Source organism: Triturus cristatus, chromosome 4_2 (genome assembly GCF_964204655.1).
Source record: "Triturus cristatus chromosome 4_2, aTriCri1.1, whole genome shotgun sequence".
In the NCBI taxonomy this organism is placed as follows: Eukaryota; Metazoa; Chordata; class Amphibia; order Caudata; family Salamandridae; genus Triturus; species Triturus cristatus.
The window spans coordinates 279,027,740-279,048,006 of record NC_140586.1 but is presented as its reverse complement, the minus strand read 5'-3'; positions in this window follow the sequence as shown (position 1 = coordinate 279,048,006).

Sequence of the window (20,267 nt, the reverse complement as noted above, 5' to 3'; positions counted from 1 at the left end):
AACCCTTTTGAGGCCAGTTACCCCTCCCCATGAGAAGTTAACAACTGCCACACTATGTGAAGTAGTGGCATTGCTGGCATTGGTCACCAGGTAGTTCTCACCTGGTATGTACTGTCCAGGGTCCACAAAGCCTGGTGTCACCATAGTGACACTGGCACATGTGTCCCTGTAGGCTTGAGCCACTTTTTCATTTATTAAAGGAGTCTGTCTGTACTTGCCCAGGTTACTGGGGCTCACAGTCAGGGACAAATCACTGTCCCCATCACAGATCAAGACTGCCTGTGTCAGGGTTCTGTCTAAGTCAGAATCTCCTTCAGTTCCCATAGTGATTCCCACTACACCCTTTGTCTGGGGACCAACACTGCTAACAGTAGTACTGGGAGCAGGTGCCAGTTCAGTTCAGTTCATAAGGCTTTATTCGGAGCTTAAAACAAGTCCATAAAAGCAAAACAAAATACACATCAAATACATCAAACAATACATGGTTAAAATGTAGACAGGTTACATGATTTAAGAATATAAATAATTAAAAAAGCATACCAGGCCTTGCTTTGATAGCTAATAGGAGGTAGGTTGCGGTAAAAAAGCATACATCAGGATAAGGTTTAAAAAGCAACTTCATAGCATCTTTCCTGTTCCTTACTCCGTATTTTAAAAAGATGGGTTTAAGATAGGCTCGACGGTAATTATCATAAAGATTACATGCCAAAAGAAAGTGCATAGTGCTTTGATCTGATACGTTATCGCATGGGCATGGGCCTACCGGATGTTTTTTTATATATGGGTAGGCCACCAAATGATGGACTATCCCAAACCTTAATCTGGTGATAACGTACCTATGGGAGGGCCGGGTGACTAAACTCAGATATAACTGAAAACCCTCATCTTCGCAAAAACTCCTATAAAAAACACATGTACTTAAATTTCTGCTAGTTCTTTCCCTTTGTTTTTGTACAGAATTCATAAAAACTGATTTCATCACATTTTTAGACAGACTGGAGGAGGCGTTACAGTCATTTTTAAGACTAATACCATAAATCTCGAAGTAACAATTAATGACATATTTAATCCAAGGAATTTTCATATGGCCATCAATGGAGAGACAATCTCCAATGATTGCTCTGCTTAGGGAGGTTTCTTCTTTTAACCATACAGAACGCCACAACATTAAGGGCCTTAGTGCCAGTAAATCTGAGAGGTGGGAGATACCTAGTTCTCTATGAACCAGATCATTTGTGGCAGATTTGGGTAGACACAACAACCTTTTTAGAAAGAGGTTTTCCTCTACTTGCAGGTTCCCTGTCTTGGTATGCCCCCACACTCCGGCTCCATAAAGGGCCACGGACAAGCATCTCATTTGGAAGATCGTCAACATATCTTTGATCCGTTTATCTCCAATGTTTGTAGCGAATTTGAACACTCCATGTGAGTTTTTTGCCATCCTAGCCTGGACATTATTGATCTCACTAGTCCAGCTGCCTGATTTAGAAAAGGTGATGCCGAGATAATTAAAAGATTCCACTGTAGACACCTTATGACCTTCTAAAAAGTAGGCATGTGGTTTCTTACACACCGCCCCGCACTCCATAATGAAAGTTTTAGTCTTGTTGATCAACAGTTTTCTATCGTTGATGAACAGCAGGAACCTGTCCATCAAACGCTGTAGACCAATAGGGGTCCTAGATAAAATTACAGCGTCGTCCGCATAGAGAAGTACGGGGACGCTGAAATCTTTTATTTTTGGTGCGTCAGCCGCAATTTCCTTTAAAGCTACGTCCACTTTGTTGATAAAAAGAATAAAAAGCAAAGGGGCAAGCACACACCCTTGCCTGATTCCCCGTCTAACCCTAAACTTGGGGGTACACTCCCCGGCCTGGCCATAGCGGACACTAGAATTTAATTTGGCATAAAGTCTCGCTAGAAAGTAAACAATTGCCTCTGGGGCCCCCAATTCCAATAGCGTGGACCATAGGATACTGTGATCCACCATGTCAAAGGCACTACTCAAGTCTGCGAAGCAGAGATAGAGCGATCCTTTTTTTGCCTTTGTATATTTGCCTATGATTAAATCTAGGTTGAGGCATTGTTCCAATGTTCCTCTGCCCGGCCTGAAGCCGTATTGGGAGTCAGCAAGGATATTATTGGACTCGGCCCATTCTTCTAACCTGACCATGAGTACCCGGCTCATGACTTTCACCGAGGAGTCCAGGAGGGATATTGGGCGGTAATTCTTTGCATCCCCCCTGTCACCTTTCTTGAAAATCGGTACGATAATGGATTCCTCCCAGGTGTGTGGGACCCCAGAACGTACAGCAGTATTAAAAACTTTTGTGAGCAGTGGGCCCCATAATTCAGGTACTGTTTTGTAAACGTCAATAGGGACCCCATCAGGTCCCTGGGCCTTCCCACCCTTGCTGGATTTAATACTATCCCACACTTCGGCAATAGTGATGTCCAAGGGTATAACAGGCCATCTGTCGTCATGGGGTTCTCCGGTTTTGGTCGAATCAAAGATCTGGGAGAAATGGGTAACCCAGCTCTCCGAACTAACATTGGCTGTTAATTCTGGGATCTTTTCGTCCTTCAAAAAAGGGCTGTTTACTGTTGCCCAAAATAGAGAAGAATCCGCTGTAGAGGCTGCTAGATCTAATTTTTCCCAGGCCTCTTGTCTAAGTTCATTTTTCCTGGACTTGGTAGCCATCTGGTAAATCCCTCGTAGTTCCCTTATGGTTCCGATATCTCTCTTCTTATCTGACAATGCTGTTTTAAGTTTTTTAAGTGCGATAGTGCAGGCGTGATCAAACCATCCCTTGGGTTGGTGATTTGTACCCTTGTGCGGTACAATGAAGTTGCTGTTTATAATTAGGTTAAGATTAATAAAAGTATGCAGGATTTCAGCATTTCCCTCCTCCCGTTCTAATATAGTAACTATTTCTGTAAGACACTTTGACACAATAGCATTAGACTGAATGTCCGCTTTGTTGCCTTTCCATCTAATACAAATACCGTTAGGGCGGTAGGGCTCAATATTAGTAATAGTACATGGGGCAGACACAGGTCGTTCCTTCCATAGAGTTAACTCTGCTGTGATACAGTTATGATCGCTAATCAGGTTGTCTACAACCACAGGGGTAGACCACCTTGGAGCGATTCCAGATGATAAACAGATAAAATCAATCACTGTATTGGCGTTCCTTCCCGTATAAGTGGGGACAACTTCGCCTGAATTATTAGTCTGGTTAGCCAATATTTCCATGTCATATGTCATTAAGATTTTGTTCAAAGAATTACCATATGCGTTGTGAGGGAAATGGGGAACCCCATCCCCCCAACAATCAATAAAACCACATACCTTTTGGGTGGCAAAAGGACACACCATTGTATTGAAGTCTCCCACCCAAATGATATCAAAAACAATATCAAACTTAGTTACTATATTTTCCATAGCAGATTCTAAAGCAAGTACAACCTGGTACCTTGAGTTGTCAAAGACATTGTTGTAAAAATTAATTAAAAGCATATCCCTGTCCTGCTCCTGTTGAAGCCATAAGATCTGAGAATGTGTTCCAACCAACACATGTTTTTTGACTTTGACAGGGATATCAACAGCAATCATAACCAATAAGCCACCCTTGGCTCTACCCGATGATGAGGCCTCAGCTGGTAGGTTATAAGAGACAAAGCCATTGTAATTGATTGGATCAACACACCAGGTTTCCTGGAAACATAAAATGTTAAAACTGTTAATAAATTCAACCCATCCTGGGCAAGTAATCTTAGAGGAATGTCCAGCAATGTTCCAGCTAGCGATCGAACAGACACTCTGGCTCCGAGATCTGAGGCGGGAAGGTGGGCTGTGGGAGTCAGAAAGGATGGGACTGCAGGGCTGGTCACTGGACAAAGGAGCACAGTTCTCGTCTTCACAGTGGCCAAAATTTCCAGCGGCAATAACAGTCCCACTGACATTCACTGGGTCTAGAGCCCTCACTGCTTCAGTCCCTCCCTTGTCTCCTGTGATATTAGCCACAATAGTTGACTCAAACAGATCTATCCCCAGTCAATCATTCCCATCTAATCCACTCAATGCTTCAAATCGGTTTACCGTGGTAAAGATAGGACCAGGGGGAACATACTTATCTCTTTCCCTCGCCCCAGTATGTACAGTATTTGGACGGGTGTTATGGTGCCTGTAAAAATATCCTAGAGGCCGAAGGGATATCCCTTTTTCCAATGAGGGAGAGGATTGCGCTCTTAACAGAGCTGTGGAAGCGAGGTGCGGGTTACGGAAATTGACTATAATACAATCACCCCCACAGGTCTTACGCGAGCTCCCGATCCAATCAACTCTTCTAGTGCTTATGATATCCTTAGCCAAGGCTGGTGGAAAGCCGCATTCCCGGTGCAGCCAATCCACAGTTTTATTTTTCAAAGAAACATGGGTTTCACTAAAGCTACGGCCAGTTTCTTTAACTTGTGGCACATTGGTAAGGACCGCCACAAACGGGGCGCAGGCTGGGGGCAGGTCGGGCCGTGAGGTACCTAAATTTTTTACACCAGGACCAGGGATATATGACGATCCTGGTTGGTCCAGGATTGGCAGAGAACCAGTAAAATTTCTACTTTCATTAACTTGCATGCTTTGTGAGATCTTAGGGGGGTTGGTCGCTGGGTCAACTGACTCAGAGGTCTGTCGAGGAGCACGGCTGTTTACTGGGGTTTCATCGATTGCTTCAGCTCCAGTGCTTGCTTTGAGATGAGATTCTAACAAACCTCCCAGCCTAGCCACCTCAGTAATTGCCATATCTAATTTATTCATTAAGGGTTTGATTAATAAATCAAACTTGGCATCAATCATGCTAATTAGAAGATCCAACTGACCACTTTCAATAATGACCAGATTACTATCCATCACAGTGGGAGGGGTTTGGGTAGAATTCACGGCCAAAGGATCAATTCTTTTAGTTAATGTTCTGCCCCCTCCCCCTCCTAGAATGCACGGTCTTATTGTATATCTTATTATGTGACCGGCTAGAACGTAATATTCTTTGCGATGTGGTAGCCGCTGGGACAGCAGTCGAAGGGTCTCCAATACATGTTAGGTCCTCAGGAGATGGGTCAACTATATTGATGTCATCTGCGGAGGCAGGTACACTAAGATCTGCCATATCATAGATCCGATCATGATTACTGGGCTCAAAGTTGGCATTAACATTGACTATATCAGATAAGTCGGAAGGAGGGTTGGTATCTACAAGAATAGGGTCGATTACCTCCACCCGCCCCAATGATTTCCTCCGCTCTTTATTTATTTTATCAACCATCTTCACCAAATAATTGTCCATGGTTGATTTGGTTGAGGGAGGTTTAGCTTTTGACATGGGGTTCTCTAACACCACACTATTACGGATCAATAAAAATAAACTGTTATGTCCCCTGACACTTCTATCACGTTCCCCTCAGTTCACAGTAACCTGTTACCCGGTAGTGCCCCAAACTGACAAGTGGAGGATGGAGCGCCTCCCGTCCTCCACAACCAACAGGATGCCACTGGCCTACCGTTGGTATTGATAACAGTACCTTCACACAGTGTCCCAGTATCCGTGTTGCGGCACCTCAGGGGGGTGGCCCAGCCCAGCCTCTTCTGGCCTCTGACGGCCACAGACGGCCCGCCCTTTGCCCGGGCTTAGCTCGGCGCAGACCCGCGCGCGATCCCGCGACGTGGGGGGCGGGGTCGATTAAGTAGCGCCTCCGTGCGCGCAAAGTACGTTAGTTCCTCTTCCGGGTTGCAAGGGGACCTGGGTATTGAAGTCCCGTCCCGCCGAGCACTCTCCCCTCGCAGCGGTCGCGGTGTCGGGCGACGGCGGGGGAGAGACGTGGAAGCCAGAGGAGGAACAGTTGGCTCCAGGGATCGGCAAGACACACAAGTAAGTAGCAGGGATCTGGCAAAACAATATCCACTGACTGCAAACAGCCCCCGCTCTGCCGGGGGCGGGGTCGATTAAGTAGCGCCTCCGTGCGCGCAAAGTACGTTAGTTCCTCTTCCGGGTTGCAAGGGGACCTGGGTATTGAAGTCCCGTCCCGCCGAGCACTCTCCCCTCGCAGCGGTCGCGGTGTCGGGCGACGGCGGGGGAGAGACGTGGAAGCCAGAGGAGGAATAGTTGGCTCCAGGGATCGGCAAGACACACAAGTAAGTAGCAGGGATCTGGCAAAACAATATCCACTGACTGCAAACAGTGTTGGGGGCTCCACCCTTCTTACAATCACTAGTCCAGTGAGTTGTATTCTTGCAATGATTGCACCAGGGTTTCTTTTGACCTTCTTTCTTCTTTCCCTTGGATTGTTGTTGGGACCCACCCTCCTTAGCAGTGGTTTGGGGCCCTGTTGAAGACTTCTGGTCTTTAGATTTCTGATCTCCACCCTTTTGGTCTGTTTTCTTCTGATCACCCCCTTGGCCCTGGTTCTGGTTCTTTTGCTTAACCCTGGTTCTGACCCATTTGTCTGCCTTCTTTCCCAATTCTTGGGGAGAGGTCAGATCAGAGTCAACCAAGTGTTGATGCAGTTGCTGGTTTTGACAGTTATTTAAAATCTGTTCTCTCATCATCAAATTATACAATCCTGTAAAATCAGATACCTTACTTCCCAGCAACCAACCCTCCAAAGCCTTAGTGGCACATTCAATGTATTCAGACCAGTCCTGAGTCTGTGTCTTTTGGGTGTCTCTGAACATTAACCTGTACTGTTCAGTGGTTAAGCCTAACCCATCAACCAGAACACTCTTCAGGACTCTGTAATTTCTGACATCCTCTTCTCTAACAGTGAGGAGTCTGTCTCTGCCCCTTCCTTCAAAGGAGAGCCAGAGGATTGCTGCCCACTGGTCTTCAGGAACCTGCTGTACTTTGCAGGCTCTCTCAAGAGCAGTAATCCATTTGTGGATGTCATCCCCACTCTTGTAGGGGGGCACAACCTTAGACAGGTTCCTATTATCAAAGACCCTATATTTGTCCTTAGGGACAATGCTGCCACCAGTGGGTATAGACCCACTCTCTCTAGGTTGCCTAGCCTTACTCAGTTTTTCTTCCATCAGGGCTACTTCTAGCTCCTGCTTCCTGATCCTCAGCTGGGCTTCCTGCATTCTGGCCTCATGTTCCCTCCTCTGAGGGGTGGTCATCCTTTTCCTGGAGTGACCTTGAGAGCCTCTAGAGGCATGAGAAGCATTAGAGTCACCTGAGCGATTCCTTTGCCTCCCAAGCCCCTGATTAAGTCCACTGGGGAGATCCAATGGGATGGTCCCATTGTCAGTCCCCAATAGCCTTAATTTAGCTGGGCCAAGTATAACACTTGGCACTGGGCTAGTTCTCCCTTCATCATCACTACTCTCTGTATCCTCACCACTTTCCTCCTCTGTAGTATGGTTCTCATCTAAGGGATGGCTATTGGAAAGGGGTACTTCTGTAGCATCTTCAGAAGGGGGGCCTCCTGTTCCTGACCCTAAGGGGGCTAACTGGGAAGCTTTCTTGAGCTCTCTCTGATTTTCATCATTTTGCAAGAGTTCTCTGAGCTCAGCAGAGGTAGGGTTCTTGGGCTGTTTAAGGCCTCTAAGAGTTGCCAAATGCCTGAGCTCATTCTGATTAAGGGTAGCAAAGATGGATGGTGCCCTTGGGGGTCACTCTCAACAGAGATGGGTACAGTGGACCCCTCTGCCCCAGCCATTGCTTCTAAGTGTGGGTGGATGTGTTGCAATCTACCTACACTTGGGTTTACCTACTAAACCTATCTAGTAGTTGTAGTCAGGGTGTGCTACTCCCTTTGCTCTACAACAACTAAGTTCAGTAGAACTTATGTATATCTAATCTTGTTTTATATGTACCTACAGGTACCTATGTGATCTTTCAATTGGTAACCAAGAGATTACAATGGTAAAACACAGCAAGCTCAAATCCAACCGCTGCTCACCAATGTGAGAAGTTGGCCTGGTATATGATGCTCACTAGTTAAAGTGATCACCTTGTACCATGCCAAGCAACCCTTATGGTGTGGTTGTAAGTCAACCTTTTCGGACTAGCTGCCCTAGTGGTAGCGTAGGCTAAGCAGTCTTTGAGGCTAAACTCGTGAAGCGTGTTAAGCCAGCTGTTTTACCAAATGCAACCCCCTTTTATACCAATGAAAGGACACCACACAGATATATATTCAAAATATATATGTATTTATTTCTCAAAGTAACCCCTAGTCTCTTTATGAGCACAGGAGCACAAATCGTCAAACAAGATTACAGTAGAATACACAGAAGTTGCACTTTATATGGATAGGCCCTGGTGGCCGCTCGAACCATATACTAAAATAGTGGTATAAGTACCACGAACAGAAAAGGGAAGAGGCCTAGGGCCTCTAGAATCGCTGGGCCTACAAGGAGCTAACTTCAGTTAGTGACCAGGAGGTCCACGGGTGGCGTGTGCAGAGCAAATAGTCACACGTGTGCTCCCATAGGTTTCAATGGGTGCGTAAAAAGTACAAAGTTACTGCAAAAAGGATCTTCCGGATGGACTAGGAACTCAAGATTTGGAACACAGGCACTAGAGATGTAATACTACACTTGGGCACAGGAGTGCCAGCTTTACCTCACCCACAGGAAGCGGGTGCATAGGCCTCGAAGTGCGTCGGGTTTCTTCTATCTGTTCCGTGGAGCCTGTGGACAAAGATGCTGCAGGCGGTCGGTCCGGGAGAGATGCGGTGGATCCAAGGGTGGATCGGAGATGTTGAAGACCTGTAAGCAGAGGGGACAGTGTTCACAGTCACTAGCCAGTGACCAGCGTGGCACCAGGTGGGTACCAGGCAATGTCGGGTGCAAACAGGAAGAAAGGTGTAGCTTGTCTCTGCAGCCACATGGTCCCTGGAGGTCGACGACGTCCAGGAGTCGGTTCACGAGCTGTCCCACGCAGGCTCTCGCTGTCGGCGGTGTCGGCAACTTGATCGAAGCAAACAAGCCTTGGCAAAAGCAATTGTTGTAGGAGATGAAATAAGCTGATGGTTCTGACCAGCAAGGTCAGAAGGACTGCTCCTTTGGAGGGGAGCAAGGGCCAGTCTGGAGCAACCAGACCAGGGGTGTATTTCGTGAAGTTCGTCGCCAAGATGGCCACTAGCCAGCGGGCCAGCAACCGGTTAGGCGCGCCGAGTGGCAAAATGCAGAAGGGCCCCACGCAGATCGTGGAGATGCTGGAGGGCTCACCTTTGGTGCAGATGCTGCTCGAGGGTTGGGCTTCTCAGATCCCAAAGCACAACTTGGAGGGAGCCTCGGTTGTTGCACTTGCAGCTTGTCATCATCGTTCCAAGATGGCTGGCTCCACGTGTCTCGTTGCCTCCACGGGTCTCCTCTTTTCAGGGACTGTGGATCGGGCGGTGAGAGGTCTGGAGGTCCAGGTCTTGTCAGTCTCTGGGCTCGGGCTCCGGCGGGAGGCGGCGGCAAAGCAGACGTTGATTCGCTGGATGGTGCTTGCGTTAGCAAGGTGGTCACTCCCTGACCACAGGGGAGATTTCCTTCAGTCTTCTGTGCAGCAGAATGTCGAAGTTCCCGTCTTCTTCTTAGTTTCAAGTTGATTCCAGGATGTCTGAAGTCTTAGGACACAGCTCCTACCTTTAAGCGGATTCTAGGGGCCGGACTACCTGCTAGGTCCCTCCCTATGGGTGGGACCAGGAAGGGGGGTGGTTACACCCCCAATCCTTTGTCCAGCTCGCCCCAGGCCCGGGACTGGTGTGCCCCAGGACCGGTTTGAACTGGCATATGCACCGAGGCTCCTTGTGAGCCACAGGCATGTCTGGTTTCTTTCAAGCCCTACCTGACCAATACACAAAATCCTGTCTGGGGTGGTGCATGCACCTCCCCTGGCAGGAAACCCTTTGTCCACACCTCCCAAGCTGGAAGGACTCCCAGCAGCAGGAGGGCAGACTTGTGTCTGTGGTGGCAGCATCCATTTTGTGGAGCTGAGGCTATGTCTGATTTTACCCGGGTTTCAGGTACTGTACATGTCGTGTCCCTCTAGAAGGGTGGAATGCTAACCCCGTCGCCAGAATTGGCGAGGGGTTAGTATTCCAATTCGTATGACACCTTACTCGACATGTTTTGATAAAGCCAAACCAAAGATAGCATTTAACCGCGAGGTTCATAATGCACTTAAGAGTATATGGTATGACGATATCTGGAAACAGTAGACGGAAGTTGTTCCGACCACTGCAGACAGGCTCAGCTCATGCCAGAGCACCATCTCACATGGAACCAAGCACTCTGCCTTCAGGATTGTTCAGGCCTGCCATAGGAGTGACTTATAGGTTACCAGGTGTCCCATTTAAGGTTAGGTATAGGTATACTACACCTAAGTAAGAGGTGATTACACCAACTTACCCCAGCTGAGTGATCAGCCAGTTGTGTCAAATTGTTAGGCCAAGCCTGGGGTGGCATAATACATGCTTCAGCCCCTGGCAGGCCTTGGGTACACCAATGCCCTGGGTACCTAGTGTACACTGGTACAGGGGCTGACAGGGTGATCCACTTCCAATTGGTTATGCACCTAGGGTGCATAGTTTTAATTTAGTAGAGAGAACAGCAGGCTGGGGGTCTGATTGGCAGGCCCACAGCCTCAATATGTCAAAAACCAGTGAAGCAAAAAGCAAAAATTTGGGGTGACCATAGGATAGCAGACCCTACTCTCCTACACAACCCCCCCCCCAAACGCTGGGACATTAAACTAGCCTTGACCAGTCTCGTCTTCATGTCCTAAGTGGAAGTACCTGGAGAGACCATCTGCATTCCCATGGTCAGTACCTGGCCGGTGCTCCACTGTGTAGTTCATCCCCTGTAGGGAAATGGACCACCTAAGCAGTTTGGGGTTTTCACCCTTCATCTGATTTAGCCACAAGAGGGGCTTATGGTCGGTCTGAATCTTGAAGTGAGTGCCAAACAAGTATGGCCTCAGCTTCTTCAGGGCCCACACCACAGCAAAGGCCTCCCTCTCAATAGCTGACCAATTCTTCTCTCTGGGGTTCAACCTTCTGCTAATAAAAGCAATGGGTTGGTCTTGACCATCTACATTAAGTTGTGACAGCACAGCTCCCACACCCAACTCAGAAGCATCTGTTTGGACAATAAACTCTTTGGAGTAGTCAGGACTTTTCAGGATAGGTGCAGAGCACATGGCCTCCTTCAGGTCATCAAATGCCTTTTGACAGCTTACTGTCCACTGAACCTTTTTGGGCATCTTCTTGGATGTCAGATCATTAAGAGGAGTCACAATGGACCCATAGTTCTTAACAAACTTCCTGTAGTACCCAGTCAAGCCCAAGAAAGCTCGAACTTGAGTCTGGGTGGTTGGAGGAGACCAGTCCTTGATGGATTGTATCTTACTCTCCAGTGGTTGAACTTGGCCTCCACCTACAAGGTGGCCCAAATACACAACCTTACTCTGCCCTATCTGGCACTTAGTGGCCTTGATAGTGAGGCCTGCCCGTTGCAGAGCCTCAAGAGCCTTCTTCAGGTGGATCAGGTGATCCTCCCAGGTGGAGCTAAAGACAGCAATGTCATCAAGATATGCTGCGCAAAAGTCATCCAACCCAGTAAGGACTTGGTTCACCAGCCTTTGGAAGGTGGCAGGTGCATTCTTCAGACCAAAGGGCATCACCACAAACTGGTAGTGCCCCCCTGGGGTTGAGAATGCTGTTTTGGCCTTAGACTCCTCAGCTAATCTGATTTGCCAATAGCCAGCTGTCAAGTCAAATGTGCTCAAAAACTTTGCAGAAGCTAGTTTGTCTATGAGCTCATCTGCCCTTGGAATAGGGTGTGCATCTGTCCTGGTGACAGCATTGAGACCCCTGTAGTCCACACAGAACCTCATCTCTCTCTTGCCATCTTTGGTGTGAGGTTTGGGGACCAGAACCACTGGGCTAGCCCAGGGGCTCTCTGAGGGTTCAATGACACCTAATTCCAGCATTTTATGTACCTCAGCCTTTATACAGTCCCTGACGTGGTCAGGTTGTCTGTAAAGCTTGTTCTTTACAGGCAGACTGTCACCAGTGTCCACCACATGGGTACACCAGTCAGTTTGACTAGGTATCAAGGAAAACATATGTGAAAATGATTGTAGAACCTGTCTACATTCAGTCTGCTGATGGGCAGTGAGGTTGCCTCCAAGGGTCACTCCTTCAACTGAGCCATCTTCAGGGTTCTGAGACAACAGGTTTGGGAGAGGGTCACTCTCTTCCTCCTGTCCCTCATCTGTAGCCATGAGCAAGCCCATGTCTGCCCTGTCAACATATGCTTTAAGCCTGTTAAGATGGAGTACCCTGTGGGGACTCCTGGGAGTTCCTAGGTCTACCAAGTAGGTGACCTCTCCCTTCTTTTCCAGGATTGTATGGGGTCCAGACCATTTGTCTTGGAGTGCTGCTGGGGCCACTGGCTCCAACACCCATACCTTCTGTCCTGGCTGAAACTCAACCAAGACAGCCTTTTGGTCATGCCAAGCTTTCTGTAAGGCCTGGCTTGCCTCAAGGTTTTTGGATGCCTTCTCCATATACTCAGCCATCCTGGAGCGGAGACCAAGTACATAATCCACTATGTCTTGCTTAGGCTTTTTGAGAGGTAACTCCCATCCTTCCTTCACCAAACACAGTGGGCCTCTTACAGGGTGCCCAAACAACAATTCAAAGGGGCTGTAGCCAACTCCTTTTTGTGGGACCTCTCTGTAAGCAAACAGAAGGCAGGGTAGAAGGATGTCCCATCTTCGCCTAAGCTTTTCAGGTAATCCTTTGATCATACCCTTTAGGGTCTTGTTGAATCTCTCAACAAGCCCATTGCATTGTGGGTGATAAGGGGTGGTGAACTTGTAGTTGACACCACATTCCTTCCACATAGCTGTCAAGTATCCTGACATGAAGTTGGTACCGCTGTCAGAAACTACCTCCTTAGGAAACCCCACTCTGGAGAATACTCCCAGCAGGGCCCTGGCCACAACAGGAGCTGTAGTGGTCCTAAGGGGAATTGCCTCTGGATACCTGGTGGCATGATCCACTACCACCAGTATAAATATGTGCCCAGATGCAGTGGGAGGATCCATGGGACCCACTATGTCTATTCCCACTCTTTCAAAGGGGACCCCCACCACAGGTAGTGGTATTAGGGGGGCCTTTGTTGTGCCACCTGATTTGCCACTGGCTTGGCAGGTCACACAGGAGCGACACAACTCCTTTGTATCTTCATTCATGTGAGGCCAGTGAAAGTGAGGGACAAGCCTGTCCCAAGTCTTGTTCTGGCCTAAGTGTCCTGCTAAAGGAATATCATGGGCCAAGGTAAGAAGGAAGCCCCTAAATTGCAGAGGTATAACCAACCTCCTGGTAGCACCAGGCTTGGGGTCTCTAGCCTCTGAATAAAGGAGCCCTTCATCCCAATACACTTTATGGGTACCTTGAGCATTCCCAGCAGCCTCAGTAGCAGCCAGCTGTCTGAGGGGTTCAAGAGAGGGACAGGATAACTGAGCCTGCCTCAAGTCAGCCCTTGAAGGTCCCCCTGTCCCCAGAAACTCAACCTGATCAGGTTCAAGCTCTTCAGGGACAGTTCCTTCAGGGTCCTCTAGATCAGCTTCCTGGGAAGGCTGATCATCACTCTGAGGCAGGGGGGAAGGCACAGCCTTGACCCTCCTGTTCTTCTTCTTGGTAGGTGCTTGGCCCATTGTTCCAGGATCCAAGACCTGAGGTTCAGTGAGGCACTTTTTGGCCTGTGACCTGGTCACAGCAAGGACATGTGATGATATACCTAACATCTCTGCATGAGTCCTGTACTCCACTTCTGACCATAGAGAACTCTCTAGGTCATTGCCCAACAAACATTCTACTGGGAGGTCTGCACTAACCACAACCCTTTTGAGGCCAGTTACCCCTCCCCATGAGAAGTTAACAACTGCCACACTATGTGAAGTAGTGGCATTGCTGGCATTGGTCACCAGGTAGTTCTCACCTGGTATGTACTGTCCAGGGTCCACAAAGCCTGGTGTCACCATAGTGACACTGGCACATGTGTCCCTGTAGGCTTGAGCCACTTTTTCGTTTATTAAAGGAGTCTGTCTGTACTTGCCCAGGTTACTGGGGCTCACAGTCAGGGACAAATCACTGTCCCCATCACAGATCAAGACTGCCTGTGTCAGGGTTCTGTCTAAGTCAGAATCTCCTTCAGTTCCCATAGTGATTCCCACTACACCCTTTGTCTGGGGACCAACACTGCTAACAGTAGTACTGGGAGCAGGTGCCTTAGGGGCAACAGTGTTGGGGGCTCCACCCTTCTTACAATCACTAGTCCAGTGAGTTGTATTCTTGCAATGATTGCACCAGGGTTTCTTTTGACCTTCTTTCTTCTTTCCCTTGGATTGTTGTTGGGACCCACCCTCCTTAGCAGTAGTTTGGGGCCCTGTTGAAGACTTCTGGTCTTTAGATTTCTGATCTCCACCCTTTTGGTCTGTTTTCTTCTGATCACCCCCTTGGCCCTGGTTCTGGTTCTTTTGCTTAACCCTGGTTCTGACCCATTTGTCTGCCTTCTTTCCCAATTCTTGGGGAGAGGTCAGATCAGAGTCAACCAAGTGTTGATGCAGTTGCTGGTTTTGACAGTTATTTAAAATCTGTTCTCTCATCATCAAATTATACAATCCTGTAAAATCAGATACCTTACTTCCCAGCAACCAACCCTCCAAAGCCTTAGTGGCACATTCAATGTATTCAGACCAGTCCTGAGTCTGTGTCTTTTGGGTGTCTCTGAACATTAACCTGTACTGTTCAGTGGTTAAGCCTAACCCATCAACCAGAACACTCTTCAGGACTCTGTAATTTCTGACATCCTCTTCTCTAACAGTGAGGAGTCTGTCTCTGCCCCTTCCTTCAAAGGAGAGCCAGAGGATTGCTGCCCACTGGTCTTCAGGAACCTGCTGTACTTTGCAGGCTCTCTCAAGAGCAGTAATCCATTTGTGGATGTCATCCCCACTCTTGTAGGGGGGCACAACCTTAGACAGGTTCCTATTATCAAAGACCCTATCTTTGTCCTTAGGGACAATGCTGCCACCAGTGGGTATAGACCCACTCTCTCTAGGTTGCCTAGCCTTACTCAGTTTTTCTTCCATCAGGGCTACTTCTAGCTCCTGCTTCCTGATCCTCAGCTGGGCTTCCTGCATTCTGGCCTCATGTTCCCTCCTCTGAGGGGTGGTCATCCTTTTCCTGGAGTGACCTTGAGAGCCTCTAGAGGCATGAGAAGCATTAGAGTCACCTGAGCGATTCCTTTGCCTCCCAAGCCCCTGATTAAGTCCACTGGGGAGATCCAATGGGATGGTCCCATTGTCAGTCCCCAATAGCCTTAGTTTAGCTGGGCCAAGTATAACACTTGGCACTGGGCTAGTTCTCCCTTCATCATCACTACTCTCTGTATCCTCACCACTTTCCTCCTCTGTAGTATGGTTCTCATCTAAGGGATGGCTATTGGAAAGGGGTACTTCTGTAGCATCTTCAGAAGGGGGGCCTCCTGTTCCTGACCCTAAGGGGGCTAACTGGGAAGCTTTCTTGAGCTCTCTCTGATTTTCATCATTTTGCAAGAGTTCTCTGAGCTCAGCAGAGGTAGGGTTCTTGGGCTGTTTAAGGCCTCTAAGAGTTGCCAAATGCCTGAGCTCATTCTGATTAAGGGTAGCAAAGATGGATGGTGCCCTTGGGGGTCACTCTCAACAGAGATGGGTACAGTGGACCCCTCTGCCCCAGCCATTGCTCTTAAGTGTGGGTGGATGTGTTGCAATCTACCTACACTTGGGTTTACCTACTAAACCTATCTAGTAGTTGTAGTCAGGGTGTGCTACTCCCTTTGCTCTACAACAACTAAGTTCAGTAGAACTTATGTATATCTAATCTTGTTTTATATGTACCTACAGGTACCTATGTGATCTTTCAATTGGTAACCAAGAGATTACAATGGTAAAACACAGCAAGCTCAAATCCAACCGCTGCTCACCAATGTGAGAAGTTGGCCTGGTATATGATGCTCACTAGTTAAAGTGATCACCTTGTACCATGCCAAGCAACCCTTATGGTGTGGTTGTAAGTCAACCTTTTCGGACTAGCTGCCCTAGTGGTAGCGTAGGCTAAGCAGTCTTTGAGGCTAAACTCGTGAAGCGTGTTAAGCCAGCTGTTTTACCAAATGCAACCCCCTTTTATACCAATGAAAGGACACCACACAGATATATATTCAAAATATATATGTATTTATTTCTCAAAGTAACCCCTAGTCTCTTTATGAGCACAGGAGCACAAATCGTCAAACAAGATTACAGTAGAATACACAGAAGTTGCACTTTATATGGATAGGCCCTGGTGGCCGCTCGAACCATATACTAAAATAGTGGTATAAGTACCACGAACAGAAAAGGGAAGAGGCCTAGGGCCTCTAGAATCGCTGGGCCTACAAGGAGCTAACTTCAGTTAGTGACCAGGAGGTCCACGGGTGGCGTGTGCAGAGCAAATAGTCACACGTGTGCTCCCATAGGTTTCAATGGGTGCGTAAAAAGTACAAAGTTACTGCAAAAAGGATCTTCGTGATGGACTAGGAACTAAAGATTTGGAACACAGGCACTAGAGATGTAATACTACACTTGGGCACAGGAGTGCCAGCTTTACCTCACCCACAGGAAGCGGGTGCATCATGGGCATCCGCAGAAATTTTTCCAGGGGGGGGCAAAATGTTAACATCATCACTATCCTCCGACATGATGTGTGCCAGGTGGGGCACAAGAAACACTGGGGCGCAGAAGGAGCCATGGGGGACAGGAAGCAGGCTGCATATGATCTCATACATCATAGGGTTGTTGTGCCACAGCCATCTCTTTCTTTTGTGGACTTTGGAAGATATCATTCACATCTTCTAGCAGTTGGCAAAGAAAAAGCAGAGCTCAGCTGCCGACAGGAGCGCCTCTTGGCCAAAAGTGAAAAAGCACAGGCATGCAAAGGATTTAGAAACCTGATGCAAAATATTAATGGAAGGTCCGATCAAGCTGCTATTGTCTGATTAGCAATTTCTAATCTGTTTTCATGTCACCGCTATTGAATATACCACATTATTCATACACACATGATCAAGGCAGCGAAGGCACTATAACTGCATTATAAAAAAAACATGAAAAGTCAGTCTGCATTTGGTGTTAATATTCACAAACAAATGAGAATTAAAATATGTGACACGTGCACAGACAGCAAACTCTGGGCTATGACACCAGCAGAAATTCCTATACAAAAGAAAAGCGTCACCTGCACTGGCCATCCCTTTACCCCTGCTGTGCACATCTTCCCACTCCCACCCCATGACGAGGCAGCTAGAAGTGGTATTTGTCATTCTGAGAGGTGTGAATGTTATAAGAATGTGTGTGCCCGGCTGGCTGAGACATCTTCCCGGGGATACACACAGATGCCCCTGAGTACTTCACACAGGTCTTTCAAAGACCATTTACTTGGTAATGAGGCGTTGTTGTGTTTTCACCCCTACTTAGAGCCAATGTATCTCCACACTGCATATGGCTTTGGCTGGATGAATTAGCCCCCCCCACCCGAATTTTTTTTCAGCCCCCTGGGAGTCTGTCAAAGTAGATTTTTGGGGTGGAGGAGGGGGAGTGATACAGCTCTCCCAACTCCTGACTAGACTAGGGAACGAGTGTGGCAGGGGTCAGTGGGAATGCTGGCAAGGCTCAGGTGCTAGGAACGCATGAGGCGAAGGAAAGGTAGCAGAAAGGGACACGAGTGTGGGCCAAGTGCGACCCTGACTGGGTGGTGTAGCGAGATGGCAGGCAGCAAGTGGCAGGTGCCGAAGAGTACACACAAGCACCTTGGTGGCAGGATGGCACACGAACAAGGGTGCAGATGAGAGGGAACAGGGCACCATCAAACTCCATCCGCATCTTCAGTTTGCAGGTGTCTGGGTGTGATGAAAGGAATACTGACAGCATCATTTCTAACAGAGCAAGCCGTTCGTTTACAGTGTCTACGGCTACAAGATGGTGAAGCGACCATTTGTGTAATGCTGATCAGTGCGCACAGCAGCATATAGCACTAATTCAGAAGATAAGCCTATCTGACAAATTTTTTATAAGAAATGTATGTTCAGCCTGCCATTACTTCCTGCTGAGCAGTCAGGTTCTGGGTAGATGCACTCCAACAGCTTCCTGGGGGTGCTAAAACGTTCTAAAAGTGCTGTTTGAGGAATTCTGATTATGTTTGCCAAAAGTAAAACACCTGACAATGACTAGAAAGCGCTCACTATGGAGGCATACACTTTCAAACAAGAGAGAGCTGGTATGTTACGTGCTGATTTTTTTTTCTTTATTTCATAAGTATTGTTTAAGATGTATTCGCTTTGGAAAATATAAAAACTTGTAAATTATTCCTCTCGTTGCGCACTTACAGTGAGGTCTATTGATTGACGGCTTCTTTGTCAACCCAAAGCCATCACAATGGAGTCCTCTGAAATTTTACATAAGCCAAAAGACTAAAAGTGTAGGAGTCACATGTCCTCCATACTGGTAGGCAGTATAGTTTAAGAGTGCTTGGTGTGGAGAAGCCCAAACTCAGAGTCGAAAAAGAAACTGCATAGTTGGGAGTTCTCTTTAATAATAAGAATCGATTTCTAGCCAAATTAATCCTTTTTGCAACATTAATCAATTTTCTAATAATGTATTATTTGCAGTGTGTATGCAGTTCTGGGATGAAAGTTAATAGCTCACTATTCTATATTAGGACTTTAAGTTATAAATTGCAAGTAACAAAAGGAGGTTTCTTTTGAAAGCAGTAACCTGCTGATCTGTACATACGCACTCTGTAATCACTTGGTACACGTTCTTTGCAGAAGGCATTAACCCTCTGCACTAACTTCACATAAGTCAAAACCTCAACTATGCAAAATGCTGATCTCTCTCGGACAATAATTAATCACAGGAGTTATTAATTTGTGACATTTATGTGAGTCTGGTAATTGCCGGGGAAAGAAACGCTGCAGCAGGTGCTTCAAAAGCGTAATAAACGTTCAAGCACGGCGCCCCCATGAAGGTGGCACCGGTGGTCGCATCGCCCTAAAGCCGGCCCTGGCACTCCATGCTTCTTTAAGTTATATAAATTGCAAGTAACAAAAGGAGGTTTCTTTTGAAAGCAGTAACCTGCTGATCTGTACATACGCACTCTGTAATCACTTGGTACACGGGCAGACTTACTTCGGCACATGGGTCCATTTTCTTGTTATGAATTCATAAGCAATATATGGAAAAAGCATGTATTAATCTTTCAGAAAAGATACATTTATCTGGTGTAAGTTACTCCTTGAGGAAATGTGCAAAACATTTTCTTTGTTCAATACTGAAAACACAGAGAAGATCTTTCGCCTTACATCTACACTGAATTCTGACAATATTCCCAAACTGAAAACTAGATTTGCCCAAACATATGCATCACACTGGATCTCTGTGGACCAACTTTGTTTGCAAGGTGAAATTCCACCTTTCCAGATTCTGCGAATCAGGAATGGGCTTTTTCTCTCACAAATTCTCATGGAACAGAGGTCTGAAAATAGCTTTGTGATGCTCGCCTTTAAAGCATAACCAGATCTTCAGACTAATGATGCCTTTGGACCAGAGCTCATCATCAAAATTCTTGGCAGACAGCATCACCTCTAGGTTGCTAGTAGACACACCCCAGCAATCACATACACTAATTTGCAATACAGCTGCACCTGTTTCCAAGAGGCATATTTAACCCTCTGCACTATTACTTCACATAAGTCAAAACCTCAACTATGCAAAATGCTGATCTCTCTCGGACGACAATTAATCACAGGAGTTATTGTGACATTTATGTGAGCGAGCCTGGTAATTGCGGGGAAAGAAACGCTGCAGCAGGTGGCAGCTTCAAAAGCGTAATATTCAAGCACGGTGCGTCGGTGCCCCCAGGAAGGTGGCACCGGTGGTCGCACCGCCCTAAAGCCGGCCCTGGCGCTCCATAAGAAAAACACGTGCATTTGCGTTTTAAATGTATGTCCGATCCTTCAGCAACACCCTTTCAAGGCCCATACATGACAGTAACCCGATTCACGGCCCCAAACACCCGGCCTCAATAACATACACAGCGTCCGAATTCCCCTGGCCTTGCCCTTGCCCACTAGCTATAAATTTAATTAAAAAATAAACACTCACCTGCTTCTTGAGTGGTCCGAGATGCCGCCCGGAACGAAT